The sequence below is a fragment of the Saimiri boliviensis genome, chromosome 14, assembly GCF_048565385.1.
Source record: "Saimiri boliviensis isolate mSaiBol1 chromosome 14, mSaiBol1.pri, whole genome shotgun sequence".
In the NCBI taxonomy this organism is placed as follows: Eukaryota; Metazoa; Chordata; class Mammalia; order Primates; family Cebidae; genus Saimiri; species Saimiri boliviensis.
In genome coordinates this window covers 22,982,298-23,003,149 of record NC_133462.1, presented here as the reverse complement: position 1 = coordinate 23,003,149, position 20,852 = coordinate 22,982,298, and the positions used below count along the sequence as shown (strand labels likewise).

General features: G+C 45.6%; 1 long non-coding RNA gene across 2 annotated transcripts in view; it reads right to left on the bottom strand.

Annotated features, from left to right (window-relative positions):
- The window catches only part of LOC141581292 (uncharacterized), a 46,182-nt gene that overhangs the window by 12,502 nt on the left and 12,828 nt on the right, over window positions 1-20,852 (bottom strand). For both annotated transcript variants that reach the window (XR_012513884.1, XR_012513885.1), the window contains exon 2: window positions 7,095-7,316. This is a non-coding gene — a long non-coding RNA (uncharacterized LOC141581292). The remainder of the gene's footprint in view (window positions 1-7,094; window positions 7,317-20,852) is intronic.

Here is a 20,852-nt window from a genome sequence, read left to right as displayed (position 1 = left end):
CCTAGAGGACAGTTAGGAATGACCAAGAGTGGCCATTGGTAGCCAGGAGTTTTCACTGAGGATGCTACAAAGTCTTTGAGCTGTGACCCTAAAGACAAAACTTTACTCACAACATTTCTGGCACAAAATGTGTGCATTTCCACACCCAGTCATTTTCCAGTTTTCTGCAGACACCCTGGGGATCCAATGATTCATTTCAATTCTGACCTTAGCTACCCAGAGACAGCATCAGACCCCACAAGACTGCCTCCCATGTCACACACCAACTCCAAGTAGGGGGCCTCCAGGTTGCCCACACTTCTTTCTGTTTGACTTGGCTACAAATCAGGGGTTCCCAGAGCCCCCTTGTCAGGTTCAATAAGTTGCTATAACAGCTCACAGAACTCAGGGAAACACATCACTTACTGTTACCAGTTAATTATAAAGCATACAAATAAACAGGCAGATGACTAAGTATGCAGGGAAAGGTATGGAAGGGGCAGGAGGTCCATAGGAGCTTCTGTCCCCATGGAGCTAGCTGGGTTCTGCCACCCTCCTGGCACAGGGATGTGTTCGCCAACCCGGAGGCTTGTCAGTTCCCATTGTTCAAGGGTTTTCAGAGCTTAACCTCCAGCCCTCTTCCCAGAGGTCAGTGTGTGGACTGAAAGTTCCATTCTTCAAATCACTTGTTCTTTCTGGTGACCAAAAGGCTGATCTTTCTGGTGACCCAGCCTCAGGCTGTCTAGGAGCCCCAGACTAAGCCACATCATTAGCGTAAATTCACGGGGTCAACGAGACCGATTATGATTAACAAAAGACTCTCCTATCACTCAGGAAATTCTAAGCGTTTTAGGATCTCTGTGCCAAGAACTGGGAACAAAGACCAACTGTATTTCTTTTTTTTTTTTTTTTTTTTTTTTTTTTTTGAGATGGAGTTTTGCTCTTGTTGTCCAGGCTGGAGTGCAATGGTGCGATCTCGGCTCACTGCAAACTCTGCCTCCCAGGTTCAAGCAATTCTCCTGCCTGAGCCTCCTGAGTAGCTGGGATTACAGGTGCCCTGCCACCACACTTGGCTAATTTTTTTGTATTTTTAGTAGTGACAGGATTTCACCATGTTGGCCAGGCTGGTCTTGAACTCCTGACCTCAGGTGATCCGCCCACCTCAGCCTCCCAGCATACTGGGATTACAAGCTTAAGCCACTGCACCCAGCAAAACCAACTCTATTTCTTATACTATAGCCTTCTCTGCCATCCAGGGATCATTCACGTTTTTGTGGGTAAGGACTTTTGGAGCACATGGGAACAATGTCCAGGTTGACATGTGAGCAAAACACATACCGCATGCCTAGACATGGTAATCGGGGGATGAAGGCAGAGCTGCTATCTATGCTGTAATGGAAGCCAGAGGCTTGGGTACAGACTCAGCTCTGCAGCTAATGATTTCCATAAGCAGCCAAGATAACACCACTGCACTCCAGCCTGGGCAGCAGAGTGAGAATCCGTCTCAAATAAATAAATAAATAAATAAATAATAAAAATAAACGGCTGGGTATGGTGGCTTGTGCCTGTAATCCCAGCACTTTGGGAGGCCAAGGCAGGTGAATCACGAGGTCAAGAGATCCGGACCATCCTGGCCAAAATGGTGAAACTCCGTCTCTACTAAAGATACAAAAAATTAGCTGGACATGCTGGTGCGTGCCTGTAGTCCCAGCTACTTGGGATGCTGAGGCAGGAGGGTCGATTAAACTCGGGAGGCAGAGGTTGCAGTGAGCCAAGATCAGGCCACTGCACTCCAGCCTGGCGACAGAGGGAGACTTTGTCTCAAAAACCAAAAATTCAGTAAAAAAATCAATGAAAATAAAGATGTCCTTCAATCTTCAATGAAAAAATCAATGTGCCGGCCGGGCGCGGTGGCTCAAGCCTGTAATCCCAGCACTTTGGGAGGCCAAGGTGGGTGGATCACGAGGTCAAGAGATCAAGACCATCCTGGTCAACATGGTGAAACCCCGTCTCTACTAAAAATACAAAAAATTAGCTGGGCATGGTGGCGCGTGCCTGTAATCCCAGCTACTCAGGAGGCTGAGGCAGGAGAATTGCCTGAACCCAGGAGGCGGAGGTTGCGGTGAGCCGAGATCGCGCCATTGCACTCCAGCCTGGGTAACAAGAGCGAAACTCCGTCTCAAAAAAAAAAAAAAAAAAAATCAATGTGCCTTCTAAAGGGAATCCTGTCAACTGGGGCAGAGGGGTGCTTTGTTTCACTGGATTTGGGTTTGTGAGTTTAAGGCTAGGACTGTGGGAACAGCTGAACAGTTGGGCATAGAGAGGAGAAAGGTTTTGTACCCTGGCATGAAGAGCCAGGTTATTGGGCACTGTCTAGAGGACAGTTGGGAATAAGCAAGAGGCTCTGGAAAGGCCCCTTCCCCTCTCTGCATTTTATTTACTCAACCCTAAAATGGGCTCATGCGCTTCCAACTGTAACATTCTAGGACTCTGGCTTTAGTTCTACACTCTCCACAATGCAAGGTGGGGGGATAGCGTTAATTAACAGAGCATTTGTGCATTTACATGGAATGTACTTGCTGCATCCCATATGATGGATTTTCTCACAAATTACATATGCTAAGAACTGCTCAGATTACACTGTAAGATCACATCAGATGCACTATTGATTCTCATTATTTTCGTTTTCTCCATCCCTGAGTTTTCTGCAATTACCCCCTAGTTTGAGTTTACCCAGCAGAGCAATCTGCTTCCTCTTTCTAGTGATCTGTTCATAAAACTTCAGAACTTGGGAGTCTGAGGAACCAGGCTAGTTTGGATACAATGTCTGTCCTTCTACAGGGACAATGCCTGTGGATCTCCTGGAGCCAGTAGGGATTCCTCTGGCTAGAGCAGTAGATGTCTGTCAATGGCAACGTGAATGAACAGCGGTGCCTGCATACACATTCTTCTTATGAAATAAGGAAGGCTGAGCACTGTGGCTCATGCCCATAGTGACAGCACTTTAGGAGGCCGAGGGTGGAGGATGGTTTGAGTGCAGAAGTCTGAGACCGGCCCAGTCAACATGGTGGAATCCCACCTCTACAAAAAACACAAAAATTCACTGGGCATGGTGGCATGCACCGGCAGTCCCAGCTTCCTGGGGGGCTGAGGTGGGAGGATCACTTCAGCCTGGGAGGTAGAAGCTGCAGTGGGCCAAGATCGCGCCTTTGTACTCCAACCTGGTTGGCAGAGCAAGAACAGGACTCAAAAAATAATAATAAAATAAAATAAATAAATCAACTTCTTTCATGAAAAAACATCCTGCTAATACACAAATGCTTTATCCCCTATTACAGCTGTCCACTGGGGAACCCTAACAGCCCCTCTCCACAGATGCTCTCTGGGGTGCCCACTTTCCCACCCATTTTGCCCTTTTGACCCTGTTTCACACTTGCAGTGACTGGGCGGTACAGTTTCTCGGCAGCCCCAGTTCCCCTAAAAGGGCAAGCAAGGTAATTTTCCAGCAAAGGAGGCCCCTCCTGACTTTGCAAGGGCCATGTAGGGAGCCGAGATCCCTCGGGTGTCCTTTTCAGAATCTCTCCTCTGATTCATTGTCATCCCAGAAGAGATTAGCTCTGCATACAAACACCAAGTTATTAAAATTGGACACTGCTCTGCCTCTGATATTGGGAAACAGTTACAGATAGCTTTGTATAGAATGACTTCTATGACAGAGCAACAAGATGTACAACTCCAAGGCTATTAAAAACAAAGCAAGATGAAAAGCAAAACCAGAAGGGCTGCTCACCCAAAAACTTTCAGGGGAACAGCAGATAAGTCAAGGGATTATTCATGAGGAAAAGACCACAAATAGAGAAACACTGGCTTAAAGCTTGAGCCCTGGGGACTTGCAATTGAGGGACTATGTTATCTTCTCTTCCCATGTCCACAAGGGGCGTGGTTTTTAAAGGCAAGAACTTCCCAGCGCCATGCCTCCATCCACCTCCCCATCCGGGACCCTAAAGCCTTTTGTCTAACTTTCCCCTGCGCGGGGTATGTAAAATTCCAGGTGGGCTGCTTTTGTTCAGAAAGCCTGCCAAAAGCCTTAGAAGGAGGGACTCTGTTGTGGGCCCAAGCAACCAATCCGGAATCAAAGTCAAAGATCAACTACTCCAGAAGAAGTTTGGTAGAACTCCTCTCATTGGACAAGAACGTGAATGGGGTGAGAATAACTTCAAAGTTAAAACCCCACTACCCCTTACCTGTGCAGACTCCTTCTCTGATCCCCTCCCATGGCAACGTGGGAGCTGCCTCTCCCTCTCTACCTGTGTGGATTTCCCTCTCTGGGATCCCCTCCCACAACAGCGTGGGAGCTCTCTCCTCTCTCTTTCTCTTTCTGCCTAATAAATTGCTCTCTGCAAAACTCTTTGGGTCCCACATTTACTTAACCCGTAAGCTCACCGCGCCGCCAGGGCCTCTCCCCCATTCCTGGGGGCGAGGGAGCCCAAGAACCTCCAGCACATCAAATGGGGGGCGGAGGGGTGGGGCGGAGCTGAGCCCCTTCCGTCCAGCAACCCGGTTGCACAGTGATCTCTTTCATCATTCATTTACTTGTACAAAGGGCCGAGCGCTGTCCTAAGTGCTGGATCCCCCATAACTGAACATAACCAACAAGATCCTAACTCCTCTGACATTTAAATACCTGTAGGGGGCCAGGCTCACGCCTATAATCCCAGCATTTTCTTGAGTCCAGGAGCTCAAGACTAACTTCGGCAACGTGGAGAAACCCTGTCTCTACCAAAAATACAAAAAATAAACAAACAAACAAACAAATTGCTGGACGTAATGGCACGCACCTGTAGTCCCAGGTGCTTTGTGTACAAGCAGTGGCAACATCCCACTCCGCTATTCGGGAGGCTGAGGTGGGAGAATTGCTTGAGCCCAGGAGGCAGAGGTTGCTGTGAACCCAGATGAAGCCACTGCACTCCAGCCTGAGTGATAGAGTGAGACCCTGTCTCAAAAAAAATAATAAAAATAAAAACCAGTAAGAGGAGACCAACATATTACGTTGTAAACATATCATAGAGAAGATGACTTCAGGTTGATCATGGTGTTCACACCTATAATCCCAACATTTTGGGAGATCAAGGCTGGAGGATCGCTTGAGGCCAGGAGTTTGAGACTAGCGAGACTCTGCCTCTACAAAAAAATAATTTTTTAAAAATTAGGTTTTAAAAAAAGATAACTTCAGAAAATTGTAAATTCTATGACGAGAACACAATAGAATAGAGTGATTGAGAGACACTGGCAGGGCCAGAGAGGTCAGGAAAAGCCTCTCAGGATGTGACATTTAAGTGGGGTGCAGAGAAGCAAAGAAAAAACTCAGGGTAATTCCTGGAGGCTTTTGGCTTGAGCAACTCTGGTGAAAATGAATTATCAGTGTGTCAGGATGAATGACAAACCCTTTCCATCATTCTTGGGAGGGACACAAGGTATTCTTTTGTTTTCGTTTTGTCGGAAGTTTAGGAGCCAACTCATTAGAAATACAAGCAGTGGCAACATTCCCCTCTGCAACCTGAGAAATACTTGAGCTCTTCTTTGCATATGATGATTTTTAACCTATTTCTTCAGAAAAACAAATGCCAAGCAGAGGTTAGAAACAAATGCTGGTGTTAAGTGTAAACATCCGCTTTGTGAAGACTCAAAGGCAGGCCCTTTCTCTGCCAGAAATGTGTTTCTCATCTGCAAAGGGCAGGAGAGGCCTTCACCCAACTGTTTGGTTGAGGAAGGATCCGGACTTCAAACTTAACCCAGTGGGTCGGAGAGCCAGCTGAATAGAAAATGGAGTGTCTTTGTTGAAAACTCTAGTGCGTTTTGTGGAGGGGAGTGGGCAAAAGCTAGCTGAATATGCAAGGGAGGGATGAGATTTTTTAGAAGAGGCAAAATATCAAGGAAGAGAAACTGCAAACAGATTCGTGAGACTCAATTGGCTGCATAGCAGCAAATATCATTTCTGTGATTCCTGTAAAGGAATCACACGACGACTTCCAAGTGCATCTGCTTGCTGTGTGGATGGCCTCTAATGAGACATGGTTTCTAGCCAATTGGGTTTCACACCACTCAGTGCCAGCTTGGCGATTTGTTTTGCATTAAACACTGCAGCCTGTTAACCTGGTGAGTAACTGTTCTGGATGGGCAGCCAGAATCCCTCATTGCACTGCCCCTTTTTCCTAAGAGAAAAAGATAGTGGTGATGACGGTGTTGGTAGTAGTGATGATGATGATGATGAAAATGCAATCAATCAGGTTACCATCTTGAAAACTTGAACTCTTTGAGCTAAAATGACCCAGATAATGGGCCTTTTAAAAATATGCTCTGGGCTGGCATGATGGCTCCTGCCTGTAATCCCAGCACTTTGGGAGGCTGAGGCAGGTGGATCACTTGAGGTCTGAGACCAGCCTGGCTAACATGGTGAAAACCCATCTCTACTAAAAATACAAAAATTAGCCAGGTGTGGTGGCAGGTGCCAGTAGTCCCAGCTACTTGGGAGGCTGCATTAGGAGAATTGCTTGAACCTGAGAGGCAGAGGCTGCAGTGAGCCGAAATTGTGCCACTGTACTGAAGCCTGGGCAACAGAGCAAGACTCCATCTCAAAAAAGAAGAAAATTCTGGAACACTCCAGGGAAGCGCTCAATCTGTTTTTCAGCCTTTCTGTGCCCTCTGCTCTTGCTGGAAGAACTAGACCTCTCTGTCTCAAGATAATTCAGAGTTCTGGAGTGCACAACACACTTAGGAATTCGATCTGGAGGTGATGGAGCTGGCAGCCAGGGGCAATGGAGAGGAGCAGTTTAGGAACAAAATCATCAGACTTCATTAATCTCCATTGTGAATGTAAAAGTCTTCCTGTGTCTGCCACCAACAGGACTGTAGGATTTTTCTTCTTTAGGGGACAAAAATGAACCATTCCCAGCAGAAGCAGTCTGTCCATGGTCTCTTTCTCATGAGTCCAGATAAACATAAAACCTTAGGCTGGGCCAAAAGTCCGGATCCCTAAGCACACCCACCGATGCTCCGTTAAAGTCCCCCCATTTTCCCTGAAAATACTGTGGTCACCCTCCCCACATTCCTCCTACCTCTTTCCACGGCAGAAGGGAGAAGGGTCAGCTGCGATACCACAAAGCCACCAACGTGTGGTGTCACCGTTCCTTCCACAATGGGACACTTGCTGGGTAATGTAGCTCATTCTCAAGCCTTTTTCTCTCGAGGCCAGGGCAGGGCAATGGTGGGGACCAGTCTTTGCTGAAGAAGAATCTTGACTTCCTGGATTTCAGCTGCAACTTCTGCTTCAACAAGAACTGCGTAGAACCAATCAGAACCATTAGGCTGCTGAAAGGAGTTGATGAAAGCTATGCCCCATCCACATGTGAAACTTACAGAGTGATAATAGGAGGTTTCCATGGCAATGACAACACATGCTTTGTTTGTTTGTTTGATGTTTGTTTTCCGAGGCACTTCCACCAGGGGATACAAGGAATGTTTTTGACTTACAATGGGAAAAAAAATTCTTAGCTTGCAGAAGTCAGGAAAGACTGCATGCACATGCGTATGTGTTTGTAGGTGTTGTTTGCATAGTGTAGGTGAGCATGAGGTATGTGTGTGTGTGTCAATTTCAAAGTACCAGAAGCCAAACTGTCTGTTGATTTTCTGACATACTACATGGTCCTTTTCAACTACCAAAAACAGAACGATGACCATAAGCAGATGAATGTTGTCAGGAAGCGCACACCAGGCAGCCCTGAGCATTTGATTCAGCTGACATTGGCAATTCCTCACAGTGCGTTTCTGCTCCCATCATGGTCAAGACAACCCTCCAAGCACCGTGGCCCCTTACGCCAAGCCCAGAAGTGGTGGGGCTCAGTGGTTTGACACTAACATGTGCTGATTAAAACTCTGCACCATGGAGAGCCATGAACTGTTTTAAGCATTTTGTGAGCTAACATCTTTTTTTTTTCTTTTTGAGACAGGGTGTCACTCTGTTGCCCAGTCTAGAGTGCAGTGTCTTGATCAATGACTCACTGCAGCCTTGATTCCCTGGGTTAAAGCATTCCTCCTACTTCACCCTCCCGAGTAGTTGGGAATACAGGCATGCACCACCGTGCCCAGTTAGGTTTTCGGTTTGGGGTGGATTTTCTTTTTGTTTTTCTTTTTGTAGAGACAGGGTCTTGCTATGTTGCCAAGGCTAGTCTTAAACTCCTGGGCTCAAGCAATCCTCCCTCCTCAGCCTCTCAAAGTGCGGGGATTACAGGCATCAGCCACCACACCCCACCTGTGATCTAACATCTTAAGATTTCAGGCAAATACAATTACTTTCCAAAAGAGAATATTTCCCCAGTGCCTCTCTCAGAGAACCCAGGGTAAGCAAGCCATCTGACACTTGTTTGGTGAAGCGTTTGTGAGATGGTTCCATAACAGATAAAAGAAACTTAATCCAGGAAATATGAGGCTTTGTGAAAATTAACAGACAAATAACAGGGGCTCAAGAGTTCAAAGCAGAGGACTGGGCTGTGGCCAGACTACCGACTGCAAGAGGGTGATGATACACATTGGGACACAGAGAAGCAGCCGGCAGGCAGGTCACGTCTGAAATACATAAATCCGTGCTGTCGGTAGTGAGATTCAAAGAACTTGTCTTGCTAGACCATTTTACATAAATATTTTCCAACATATTCAATCAGCCCCCTCAAATTGACACTGTCACCAAAATCAAATCAATACTTCTTGGGAGGGATGGAATAAGCATCTTATCTAATAATCAACTTATTTGAGATCTGCAATGCTGACTGCTGTTACCAAAAGACATTTCTCAATTATTTACATTTAACTATACATTACTTTGATTTTTGTCTCAACTGCATTCAGATAAAATGTGAGCTTCTAATTTAATTTTCATGTGGATTTCCTGTGACATGTCTATTTATGCCAATTTCCCAGGAGGAAATGGACATCAGTAATAAAGATAGTCATAGAAAACACTTACAAAGCACTTTTAGCACGCCAGACTCTGGGCTCAAGCCACCAACAAGATTGTCTACTTCAGTCTTCAGGCAAGTGTATGAGGAGGCAATGGATTGCTATCTCTATTTTATGGATGGTGTGCTGGAGCTGAGAATAAGTGTCTTACCCCTGAGATTAGACCCCCGCAGTCTGACTCTAGAGCCCTGCCCCTGGTGGACATGGTGACTCACATCTGAAATCTCAGAGCTCTGGGAGGCCAAGGGAGAAGGATCGCTTGAGCCCAGGAGTTCAAGACCAGCCTGAACAACAATGCAAGACCCTGTCTCTAAATTTAAAAATTATCTGGGCGTGTTGGTGTGTACCAGTAGTTCCAGCTACTTGAAAGGCCGAGGATGAAGGATGACTTGACCTGGGAGTTAAAAGCTGCAGTAAGCTTTTTTCTTTTCTTTTCTTTCTTTTTTTTTTTTTTTTGAGACAGTCTTACTCTGCTGCCCAGACTGGAGTGCAGTGGCACGATTTCAGCTCACTGCAACCTCTGCCTCCCAGGTTCAGGTGATCCTCGTGCCTCAGTGTCCCAAGTAGCTGGGATTACAGGCGTGTACCATCATGCCCAGCTATTATTTGTATTTTTAGTAGAGATGGATATTCGCCATGCTGGCCAGGCTGGTCTTGAACTCCGAGCTTCAAGTGATCCACCTATCTTCTCCCAAAGTGTTGTGATTACAGGTATGAGCCACTGCATCCAGCCCTGCAGTGAGCTTTGATCATACCACTGGGCAACAGAGTGAGATCCTGTCACAAAAATAAATAAAATAAAATAAAAATAGAGCCCTGCTTCTAACCACTGCACAGCCCCACTTCCCAGTAGCATGGGAATTCCAAGCAGAGATTTCCATAAGATTTTCTGCTCTGAGTCAGTGGATAATCAGAGGGTCAGGACATTAGCACCAGAATGGACCTAAGAGATGACCCCATCCCTGAAGAAGGTCAAAGCCACTTCTGGTTGCTGTTCTGCTCTGCCATTTGATTTCCTTCTAAGATGTCTGCCCTTCTCTAGGAGTTTTGTGCAAGTCTTGGAGCCTCTGTCTATTGCATTCTTTAGACAAATGATACTTTCTGAATAGGACTCAAAGTAAAGGAGGGGAACATATGGATGCAGTGTGACATGTCAATGAAGGCTGCCTACACCAAAGTCCCAGTTCATCATCTATTAATGCTGGGTCCCTGTGGAAGGGTGAAGTCTTCGTACCTCAGCGTCTTCATCTGTCAGGAATTCAAAACCAGCATGGTCAACATGGTAAAACCCTGTCTCTACTAAAAATCCAAAATAGTAGCTGGGTGTGGTGGTGCACATCTGTCGTCCCAGCTATTTGGAAGGCTGAGGCAGGAGAATCGCTTGAACCCAGGAGGCGGAGGTAGCAGTGAGCCAAGATCACGCCACTGTACTCTAGCCTGGGCAACAGAATGACACTCTGTCTCAAAAAGAAGAAAAGGAAGATAGAAGAAAGGAAAGAAGGAAGGAAGGAAGGGAAGAAGGGAGGGAGGGAGGGAGGGAGGGAGGGAGGGAGAGAGGGAGGGAGGGAAAGAGAAAGAAAAGGAAGGAAGGAAGGAGGGAAGGAAGGAACAGGTAAAGAGCTCACCATGCTCCTGGCACAGAGTAACTGCTCAGTTCTTGGTTATGAGTCGCAATCACCCCCAGGAACTCTCCCCACACCACACCCAGCACGACACCTGCTTTGGGATTTTGTTATACACCCTCTTTCTCCACTGTGCTGTGAGTCGCTCACTGGCCTGGGTTGTGCCTCATTCAGGAGCCCCAGCCTCAACCTCCTGGGCTCAAGTGATCCTCTCACCTCAGCCTCCCAAGTAGCTGGGACCACAGGCATGGAATGTTTTTTTTTTTTTTTTTTTTTTTTTTTTTTTTTTTGAGACGGAGTTTCGCTCTTGTTACCCAGGCTGGAGTGCAATGGCGTGATCTCGGCTCACCGCAACCTCTGCCTCCTGGGTTCAGGCAATTCTCCTGCCTCTGCCTCCTGAGTAGCTGGGATTACAGGCACACGCCACCATGCCCAGCTAGTTTTTTGTATTTTTAGTAGAGACGGGGTTTCACCATGTTGACCAGGATGGTCTCGATCTCTTGACCTCGTGATCCACCCGCCTCGGCCTCCCAAAGTGCTGGGATTATAGGCTTGAGCCACCGCGCCCGGCGGAATTTTGTTTTTTATAGAGATAGGGTCACCCTATGTTGCCCAGGCTGGTCTCACACTCCTGGGATCAAAGAGATCATCCCACCTCGGCCTCTCAAAATTCTGGGTTTACAGGCATGACCCACTGCACCTGGATTGCAATTTTCTTTAAAACGTTTTTTTTGGGTTTTTTTTTTTTTGTTTATTTTGAGACAGTCTTGCTCTGTCACTCAGGCTTGAGTGCAGTAGCTGTATCTCAGCTCACTGCAGCCTCCGCCTCCTGGGTTCAAGCGATTCACCTGCCTCAGCCTCCTAGTAGCTGGGATTACAGGTGCCCACCATCACACCTGGCCAATTTTTGTATTTTTAGTAGAGACGGGGTTTTATCATGTTGGCCAGGCTGATCTCGAACTTCTAACCTCAGGTGATCCATCTGCCTTGGCCCCCCAAAGTGTTGGGATTACAGGCGTGAGCCACCACACCTGGCCTAATATGATTTTATCACAGACCAAGATCAAAGGGAAAACCAAAACATAATTAATATCAAACTAGGGACACATTTACAATCTATTTTTTCTAATTTCCATAATTTACATGTCAGCAATCCATCATAAAATGAAAAAAAAAAAGTTGCAAAAATACGGACCTAAACATTTTTAGTGTCTTGCATCTTAAATAATTACAGAATAATACTATGATAATCTAATAGCAATTGACAAGATTAAAATGCATAGTAATCATGTATTGTACCTGATATAAGCAATATTACATCACCTACTCTCCTGCCTTTTACGTGCCTATTTCATTCCTTGGAAGCTCGCTGGTAATGAAGATGCTATTAAGCAGGGCTTTTTTAATTTGCATGTTTCCCTTATAGTGATTCATCAATAAATTTTTCTGATTTCCTTCATAAATAAGTTTCATTATTTCTCATTATTTAAAAAAGCAACCGCATTCTCCTGTCCTGAAAGGATGTCATATATTAGATGACCTTCCTATATAAAATCACAAATGAGAGAAGACCAGAGAACCTGCAAGAAAATAAGCAATCAGACAATCAGGCATTAATTACAGCTGGAAAGACAGTAAGCATTATGGTATAGTCTGCAAAAAGGGCTAGGCACAATGGTTCACACCTGTAATCCCAGCACTCTGGGAGGCGGAGGTGGGTGGATTACTTGAGGTCAGGAGTTCAAGACCAGCCTCGTCAACATGGTGAAACACTGTCTCTACTAAAAATACAAAAATTAGCCGGGCATGGTGGCAGCCATATGTAGTCCCAGCTACTTGGGAGGCTGAGGTATGAGAATTGCTAGACCTGAGGAGGTGGAGGTTGCAGTGAGCCAAGATCACGTTACTGCATTCCAGCCTGGGCAAAAGAGTGAGACACCGTCTCAAAAAATAAAAAATAAAAGTCTACAAAAAAAAAAAATTCTTTACAAAGTAAAAACCAAAAGAGCATTTAGTTTTACTACAACATGAATTAAGTCTCAGCTTTTGCACAATTTATCCATGATTTCTTCATTTTGTTGTTTTAAGCATGCTTTTAAGACATACTGAATAACTAGTAAAAATTGTATACAATTTCAAATGACATTTCAGATAAGTTTTATTGACTTAATGCTCTGATAATAAAATTATAACAATCAGTATTATTCTGATTTATTGCCATTTTTACTTTCACTTTGTAATGGACCCGGTGCATCCCAGAGTTGAATGTAATGTTGCTGCCACCTCAAGGTCACTCACTGAAAATGAGATGGCTCACTCCAGTCTAGTGCTCTAAAGCACATAAGTAACCGAGGGCTTTATGGATGAAAATACCACTTTGTGATCACGTCGTAGTAAATCTAAACTTTTATTTGCAATGAGACAATGGGTTTTACACACAATTTTCAGTGAAAACGCACTCCAGTAATGCTACGATGGCAATGTGAGTGCTGGATCTGTGAGAGAAAAGGCTTTTATATCACAGTCCAGGGGAAGAAACGTCAGTGCGTCAAATTGAAGAACCATCTGTGCCATTGGCATATTGACACGGCGTCATCCAGAGACAGTGGTTTCTTTAGAAAGAGACATCGTCCTTGAGTTTATTTTTCTTTCGTAAAGCACACTTGGCCATTTTCTCTCCCTCTTCAATCTTCCCCAGTTGGTGACCTCCACGACCCTGACGCTCTTCCATCTGGATTTATCCAAACTACCCTTAACGTGAACAAACAGTTCACGGGAAAGGAAATGCCAACAAGCCGATTCAAGGAGATACATGTTTTGCCTGACAGATTGTCAAAGATCAACTTTTGATCACACTGGTTTGGCAAGGTAGTACTGTAAATTAGAAAACAGGGAAATGTGGTGATAGTTTCCAAATTTTAACACGCATATACCTTCTGACCAGCAATCCCATTTCTAAAAATTTATCTGTCAGATCTATACGTACGTGTGCACACAGAGATGTACGCACAAAGAAACTTATCACAGCAAAAGACTGGAAACAAACTAAATGTCCATCAACAGAAGATGTGTCAATTGTGGTAAATCCATAAAATGGAATACTGTACAGCCTTTGAAATCAACAAGGCAGCTCTATATGTACCAATATGGCACCATTTCCGAGATCATATGGTTAAGTGGGGAAAAAAAAAAAAGCAATGTGCTAAATGGTGTGTATAGTGTGCTTAGGGTGTATGTATTCACATAGAACCTCTGTGGAAAAACACAATCAACCACTAACAATGGTTCCTTGGTAGGAAGAACTAGGCAGCAGAGTGGGAGAGACTTAAAATTTACTATCTACCCATTTCTGTCTTGAAGTATACACCGTACATATGTATTAACTACTTGAAATGTATAAATAAAAATAAAACATTTCAAAAACTGCTTTGGATTGTAATTCAAATAAAAAGTCAACATTTATGGAGAAAACACTGGCCAGGCTTAGCAGCTTACATCTGTAATCCCAGCATGTTGGAAGCCTCAGGCAGGAGGATCACTTGAGCCCAAGAGTTCGAGATCAGCCTGGACAACAAAGTGTGGCCCCGTCTCTACAAAAAAATATGAAAATTAGCTGAGCTGTTGGTGTGCACCAGTAGTCCTAGCTACTGAGGAGGCTGAGGCAGGAGGATCGCTTCAGCACGGGAGGTTGAGGCTGCAGGGAGCTATGATTGCACCACTGCACTCCACCCTGGGCAACAGAGCAAGATCCTGTCTCAGAAAAAAAAAAAAAATAATAATAATAAAGAAGGAAGGGAGGGAAGGAGGGAGGGAGACAAGGAAGCCACAGAGGACAGGACAGAAGTAGAAGAGTGGGGGCTGCCACTGGAGAACAGGGGTTTGCCTCCCCTCACCGTCCTTCTCACATCCCCCCTTGACAGTTTCTCTGTTCTAATCCAGCCTAAATTTGTGTATGTTTTGTTTTGTTTTGTTTCTTGGGGTTCTTTCTTCTCTCTCTCTCTCTTTTTTTTTTTTTTTTTTTGAGATGGAGTCTCACTCTGCCACCCAGGCTGGAGTGCAGTGGCACAATTTCTGCTCACTGCACCCTCTGCCTCCCAGGTTCAAGCAATTGTCCTGCCTCAGCCTCCTGAGTAGCTGCGATTACAAGCACGTGTCACCACACCCAGCTGATTTTTGTATTTTGAGAAGAGATGGGGTTTCGCCATGTTGGCCAGGCTGGTCTCAAACTCCTGACCTCAGGTGATCTGCCTACCTCGGCCTCCCAAAGTGCTGGGACTGATTACAGGCGTGAACCAACCTGTCTGGCCTGAATTTGCATTTCTTCCCTGATCTCCTCCTTTCTTCCATTCTCCTGTCACTTCCCATTCACTCATCTCTGCGTTTCCATTCACTCTCCTAGTGGTCAATTCTCATTTCAGTTTCTCTGGTTTCTCACGTTCTGCCCGTCTCTGAGGATTCTCCCCAGCCCCCTCCATGGGGAGGACCAGAGCCAGCCCTTCTGTGTCGGTGCCAGTATACGACCGGGCTTGCCAGGTACACACTGTGTGCACCCGGGACACCCAAATAGTGTGAACAAGCCGCGTTGCAGTTAACAGCCCCATCTGTCATCTGCCCTCTTCTGGAACTAAGTGTTCAGCAGAGAATTGCCTATTTAGCTTCTTCTCTAAGTCCAGATATCAAGGTGATTAACAAGATATCTACCCCTTGGACAGCACTGGCCAATGTGTAGAAGAAATGCATCCAGGATGGGGTCTAGAAACATGGAGATATCTCACATGTTTGTGGTGGGGAGTCCACCCACAGTCTCTCAGATAGGGACCCAGGAACACCCAGCACTAGCTGAATGTCTGTGCTGAATATGTCACCAGAGGTGTTAACAGAACACCGAGCACAGAGGAGAAAATGGAGTTGAAAGAAGGAGGTGAGTACCTCCAACTGTTCCACATCACGCATTTACTGCATTTAACTTGCCTTTCCCTTTTCCTCCTTTATTAAAGCAAATCTCCTGCTATTTTTATAACTCCTTTTAATGGTATGTCGTTAACAGTGTAGTTGAAATTCTATTTAACATTGCTCAATAATTCAAATTCCATCAAACATCCATCAAAATACTTTTATAAGCCACTGATATGAAGGATTTCAAAAAGGTGCACATTGCATCTCTCCAAATCCACATAGAAACTGCCTGGTTTTCTTTTGACATTAATTTGAAATGCTAGAGTTCAAAAGATTAGTATTCCTGCTACAACTCGGTTAGTTTTCCAACTTGATCCACCTTGAAAACAGACACACTGTTTTTATTACATTTGAAGGTTATTGAAAAAGTTAGACGCAAACCAATAAACAGTTTATTTCATCTTAAAGAGATGCCTTGGTAGATTTCTGGCATATGGAAATCCTTCTCCATTCTTCTCACAGAGACCCTTCCAGAGAAGGTGAACATGCTAAGCCCTACCACACCATGTTACAGCGATTCTCCAGAAAGGAAAATGGTGCAGAAACTGGACCCTTGGCAGGATAGTTGAATCCACGCCTCCGCTCCTTTGGCCCCCAGCGGCATCACCTCTCTGCTTTTCCCATCCCCAAGATCCTTCCAGCTCAAAAATTCTGCAACATTAACTCTGAGATAAACAACAGAAGAAAGAGCAGGACAGCAAAAATGGAGAGCAATGAAAAGTATGGCCAGGCACGGTGGCTCACACCTGCAATCCCAGCACTTTGGGAAGTGGAGGCAGGAGGATCACTTGAGCCCAGGAGTTCAAAGACCAGCCTGGTCAACATAGTGAGCTCCTGTCCCTACAAGAATTTTTTTAAATAGGCAGGCATGGTAGTATGTGCCAATCGTCCAGCCACCTGGGAGGCTGAGGCAGGAAGATCACTTGAGCCCAGGAGCTTGAGACCAACCAGCCTGGGCAACATAGTGAGATCCATATCTCTACCAAAAAAAAAAAAAGAAAAAATTAAAAATTAGCCAGGCATGGTGGCACACGCCTGTAATCCCAGCTATTCAGGATGCTGAGGCAGGAGGATCACTTGAGCCCAGTAGCTGGAAGCTGCAGCGAGCTCTGATCATACTACTGCACTCCAACCTGGACAACAAAGCAAGACCCCCAACTCTAAAAAAAGAAAACAAGAGTGTAGAATGCATGTGGGACTTAAACCTAGATGATGGGTTGATAGGTGCAGCAAGCTACTATGGCATATGTATACCTGTGTAACAAACCAGCACATTCTGCACGTGTATCCTGGAACTTAAAATGAATAAAAATTTTAAAAAGGAACTCACTAGAATAAAAGGGACTTGAAGGACTGAAAACTAGGAAAAAATTAAAAAGCTTAAATCAAGCCTGGGTTCCAATCAGAGACAGGAAATGGGTTTCCATTGTCTTCCTTTTTTTTTTTTTTTTTTTTTTTTTTTTTTAGGGATTTTGCACAGATGTGAACTAGAAGAGACTATTTTTCTCTTGCCTCCAGGTCCCCTCTTCCACCTTCTGTGTGATCATCTGCAATCATCTCAAGCACATAAATAGACACTTTTAAAAGCACCCCCGCCTCCTCAGGAGGTGTCCAAACTGGGTTTTGAGATGGCACTCTAGAAATCCAAGCTCTCCTGAGGGCACAAGAGATGTCATGAAACAAGGACGCAATAGGCAGATGTGATCTCTGAGCAACAGCTGGGGCTTCAGGAAGCTGACCCCTGAACCGAACAAGCAAGCATGGTGGCTGCAGAATTATGCTCCATGAAAGCGCAAAAGGGTGGGATTTTAGACAGATGGACTCCTGGCTGGGTGCAGTGGCTTACACCTATAATCCCAACACTTTAGGAGGCTGCGGTGGGAGGATCCCTTGAGCTCAGGAGTCCAAGACCAGCCTGGACAATATAGTGAGAGACCCCCGTCTCTACAAAAAATAAAAATAAAAATCCTCAGGGCACAGTGGCAATTCCTATAGTCCCAGTTACTCTGGAGGCTGAGGCAAGAGAATCACTTGAGCCCAGGAATTTAAGGCTGCAGTGAACCATAATTGCCCCACTGCACAGCACTCTGGCCTGGACAACAGAGCAAGAACTTGCTCCAAAGTGGGTTTTGAGGTGGCACTCTAGAAATCCAAGAATTTTTTTTTGGTGTGGACAGATAGATGGACTCATAAAGACAGTGCTTGGGAGCGGAGAAGGAATTATCTGGAAGGGAGGAATTTAAGAGAACGAATCCATGGTAAGGCACTGACCTCATCAACCAAGAAATATGAGATGAGGCCTGCCGTGAACGATACTAGTGACCACCAATCTGATGCGGGGTCTCCCTGTTGACTCTATCCCAGCTTGTACAGAAGTGGATTGCACAGAATTACTGCAACCACCAGCGTTACAGGGTTTCGAAGACTTTTGTTCTGCATTTAAGAGATTTACAGGAAATCTCCAGGCAGTTAAGCTGAGGGGCTGAGCGTGCCTCTCAGCTGGCTGGAAGCCAGTCATTTGGAGGGTCGTTCTAATTCCTGGGATATGCAGTCATACAGTCAGGAAGCAGCCCTGACCCTGCTAAGGTCAGTGTCATGGCCAACTACCCTGAGCTCAATTTAGAGACATAACTATGGCAACGACTGTGCCCAATCGGTTATTAGAGGAGATTTATTGACGGATATGCTTGAATAGCAGAGCCATTAATTGCAATTACCAGACAAGACACCTTGTTCATCCCGGGGAACTGAATGCCAAAATGCCCTAACAACTTTAAAATCCCATTTGCTCTTGGGCGCTCTGCTGGTGTCACTGCACCTGCCCAGCTTCCCAATCCTGAGAAGGAGAGAATAAGGGGCTGAGCCTGACATGACACTAGCTGAAGAAATCCACAATCCTGGGTCCTAAAGTACCAGGCAAAGGAAACTTGAAGGCCCTTCACAGAGGTGAGGGAAGCATGAGCCATCCCACTCCACCCAATGCCGCTTCTCCAGTTATGTTCTCATACTGCTATAAAGGCATACCTGAGACTGGGTAATTTACCAAAAAAAGTAGGTTTCATTGGCTTATGGCTCTGCAGGCTGTTCAGGCTTCTGCTTCTGGGGAGGCCTCAGGAAACTTACAATCATGGTGGAAGATGAAGGAGAAGCAGCCATGTCTTACATAGCAGGAGCAGAAAGAAGAGAGTGGGCCAGGTGCAATGGCTCACGATTATAATCCCAGCACTTTGAGAGGTTGAGGCGGGCAGATCACTTGAGGTCAGGAGTTCAAGATCAGCCTGGCAAAAATGGCAAAACCCCGTCTCTACTAAAAATACAAAAATTAGCTGGGCAAGACAACAAGACTCCATCTGAAGAAGAAGAAGCAGAAGCAGAAGCAGAAGCAGAAGCAGAAGAAAGTGAAGGGGAAAGTGCCACACACTTTTTTTTTTTTTTTTTTTTGAGATGGAGTCTTGCTGGAGTGTGCAATGGCGTGATCTCAGCTCACTGCAACCTTCACCTCCCAGGTTTAAGCAATTCTCCTGCCTCAGCCTCTTGAGTAGCTGAGATTACAGGCATGCACCACCACACCTGGCTAAATTTTTCGTATTTTTAGTAGAGATGGGGTTTCACCATGTTGGCTGACCTCGGGTGATCTGCCCACCTCAGCCTCCCAAAGTGCTGGGATTATAGGCGTGAGTCACTGCAGCCAGCCCAAAGTGCCACACACTTTTAAACAAGGAGACAGTGCTGGGGGATGGTGCTAAACCATGAGGTAGCACCCCCATAATCCAATCACCTCCCACCAGGCCCCCCTTCCAACACTGAGGATTGCAATTGAACATGAGATGTGGGTGAGGACACAGAGCCAAACCATATCAGGTCTCACCAACAGCACTGAAATACCTTCTGCCTTTGCTCTGCCAATCCACACCTGTCATTTCCTTTGAGATGCTCTGGGTCCCTGTGTGGCCTTGCTGTGTTTGGTGATGTTTGCCCCAGGCTTCAATCACTTTGTGGTCTCCTGAGCCTGGAACAGTCAATGCCTGAATACCAGCCTTCTGGTTTTCCTCAGGGCACCCTCCTCTGAACACCCCATTTCTCTAAAACAGGAACCTCCACCTCCCTCATGTATCTTCTATTGCTTCACTCTGCTCTAATTTCTTCCAACACTGAAATTCCACTTTGCATTGGTCTGCCTGGTTATTTCTGTCTCTTTCACTAGATTCTAAGGTCCAGGAGAGCAGAAATTTGGTCTGTTCCTTCCACCACTGTATCCTTGGTGCCAAGTACAGTATCTGGCACATGGCTGCTACTCAAGAAATATTTGTTTGGTTTGATTTTTCTCTGTCGTGTTCTTGTTTTTGAGATAGGATCTCATTCTGTCACCCAGGCTAGAATGCAGTAACATGATCATAACTCACTGCAGCCTCGAACTCCTGGCCTCATGCAATCCTCCCACCTCTACCTCCAAAAGTCTGGGATTAGAGGCACAAGCCACTGCACCTCAAGAGAAATATTTGTTGCATGAATGAATGGACTTGGTACATTGCAAAATTGTGCTTACCTTCTCTATCCAACTAGATCACGGCTTCTGTGAAAGCAGGGATTCTCTACCTGCTCACCCCTTCTTCCTCAGCACTGTGCACACCTTAGATGCTTTAAAACTTAAGCAAGTAGGGCCAAATGTGGTGGCTTGCGCCTGTAATATCAGCACTTTGGGAGGCCAAGGCAGGCGGATCACCTGAAATCAAAAGTTTGAGATCAGCCTCGCCAACGTGGGAAAACCCAGTCTCTACTAAAAATACAAAAAACCTGGCCGGGTGTGGTGGTGCGCACCTGTAATCCCAGCTACTCAGGGAGCTGAGGCAGGAGAATTGCTTGAACCTGTGAGGCGGAGGTTGCAGTGAGCAGAGATGGTGCCACTGCACTCCAGCCTGGGCAAGAGAGTGAGACTCCATCTCAAAAAAAACCAAACGAACAACAAACAAAAAATGTAAGCAAGTGAATGACATTGTGAACCACAAACCCTATCTAGACATCAGAATACGAAAAAGCACACATTCCACCTCTTTTCTAAGGAATAATAAGAGCTAACACTTAAAGAATGCTTTCTCTAGGGAGAGTTGTAAGTACTCTCTGAGGTACTCATTCTTAAAATTTACAGGACAATACTGAAAGGTGGGGAACAGAATTCTCTGCTGGTGAAAGGTGAGGACTTGGGGTTACATAGCTAGCAAGTGACAGTGATGGACATAGGTGCAGGCACTCCAGACAGAATCTGTAGCCTTAACCCCCGTGCCA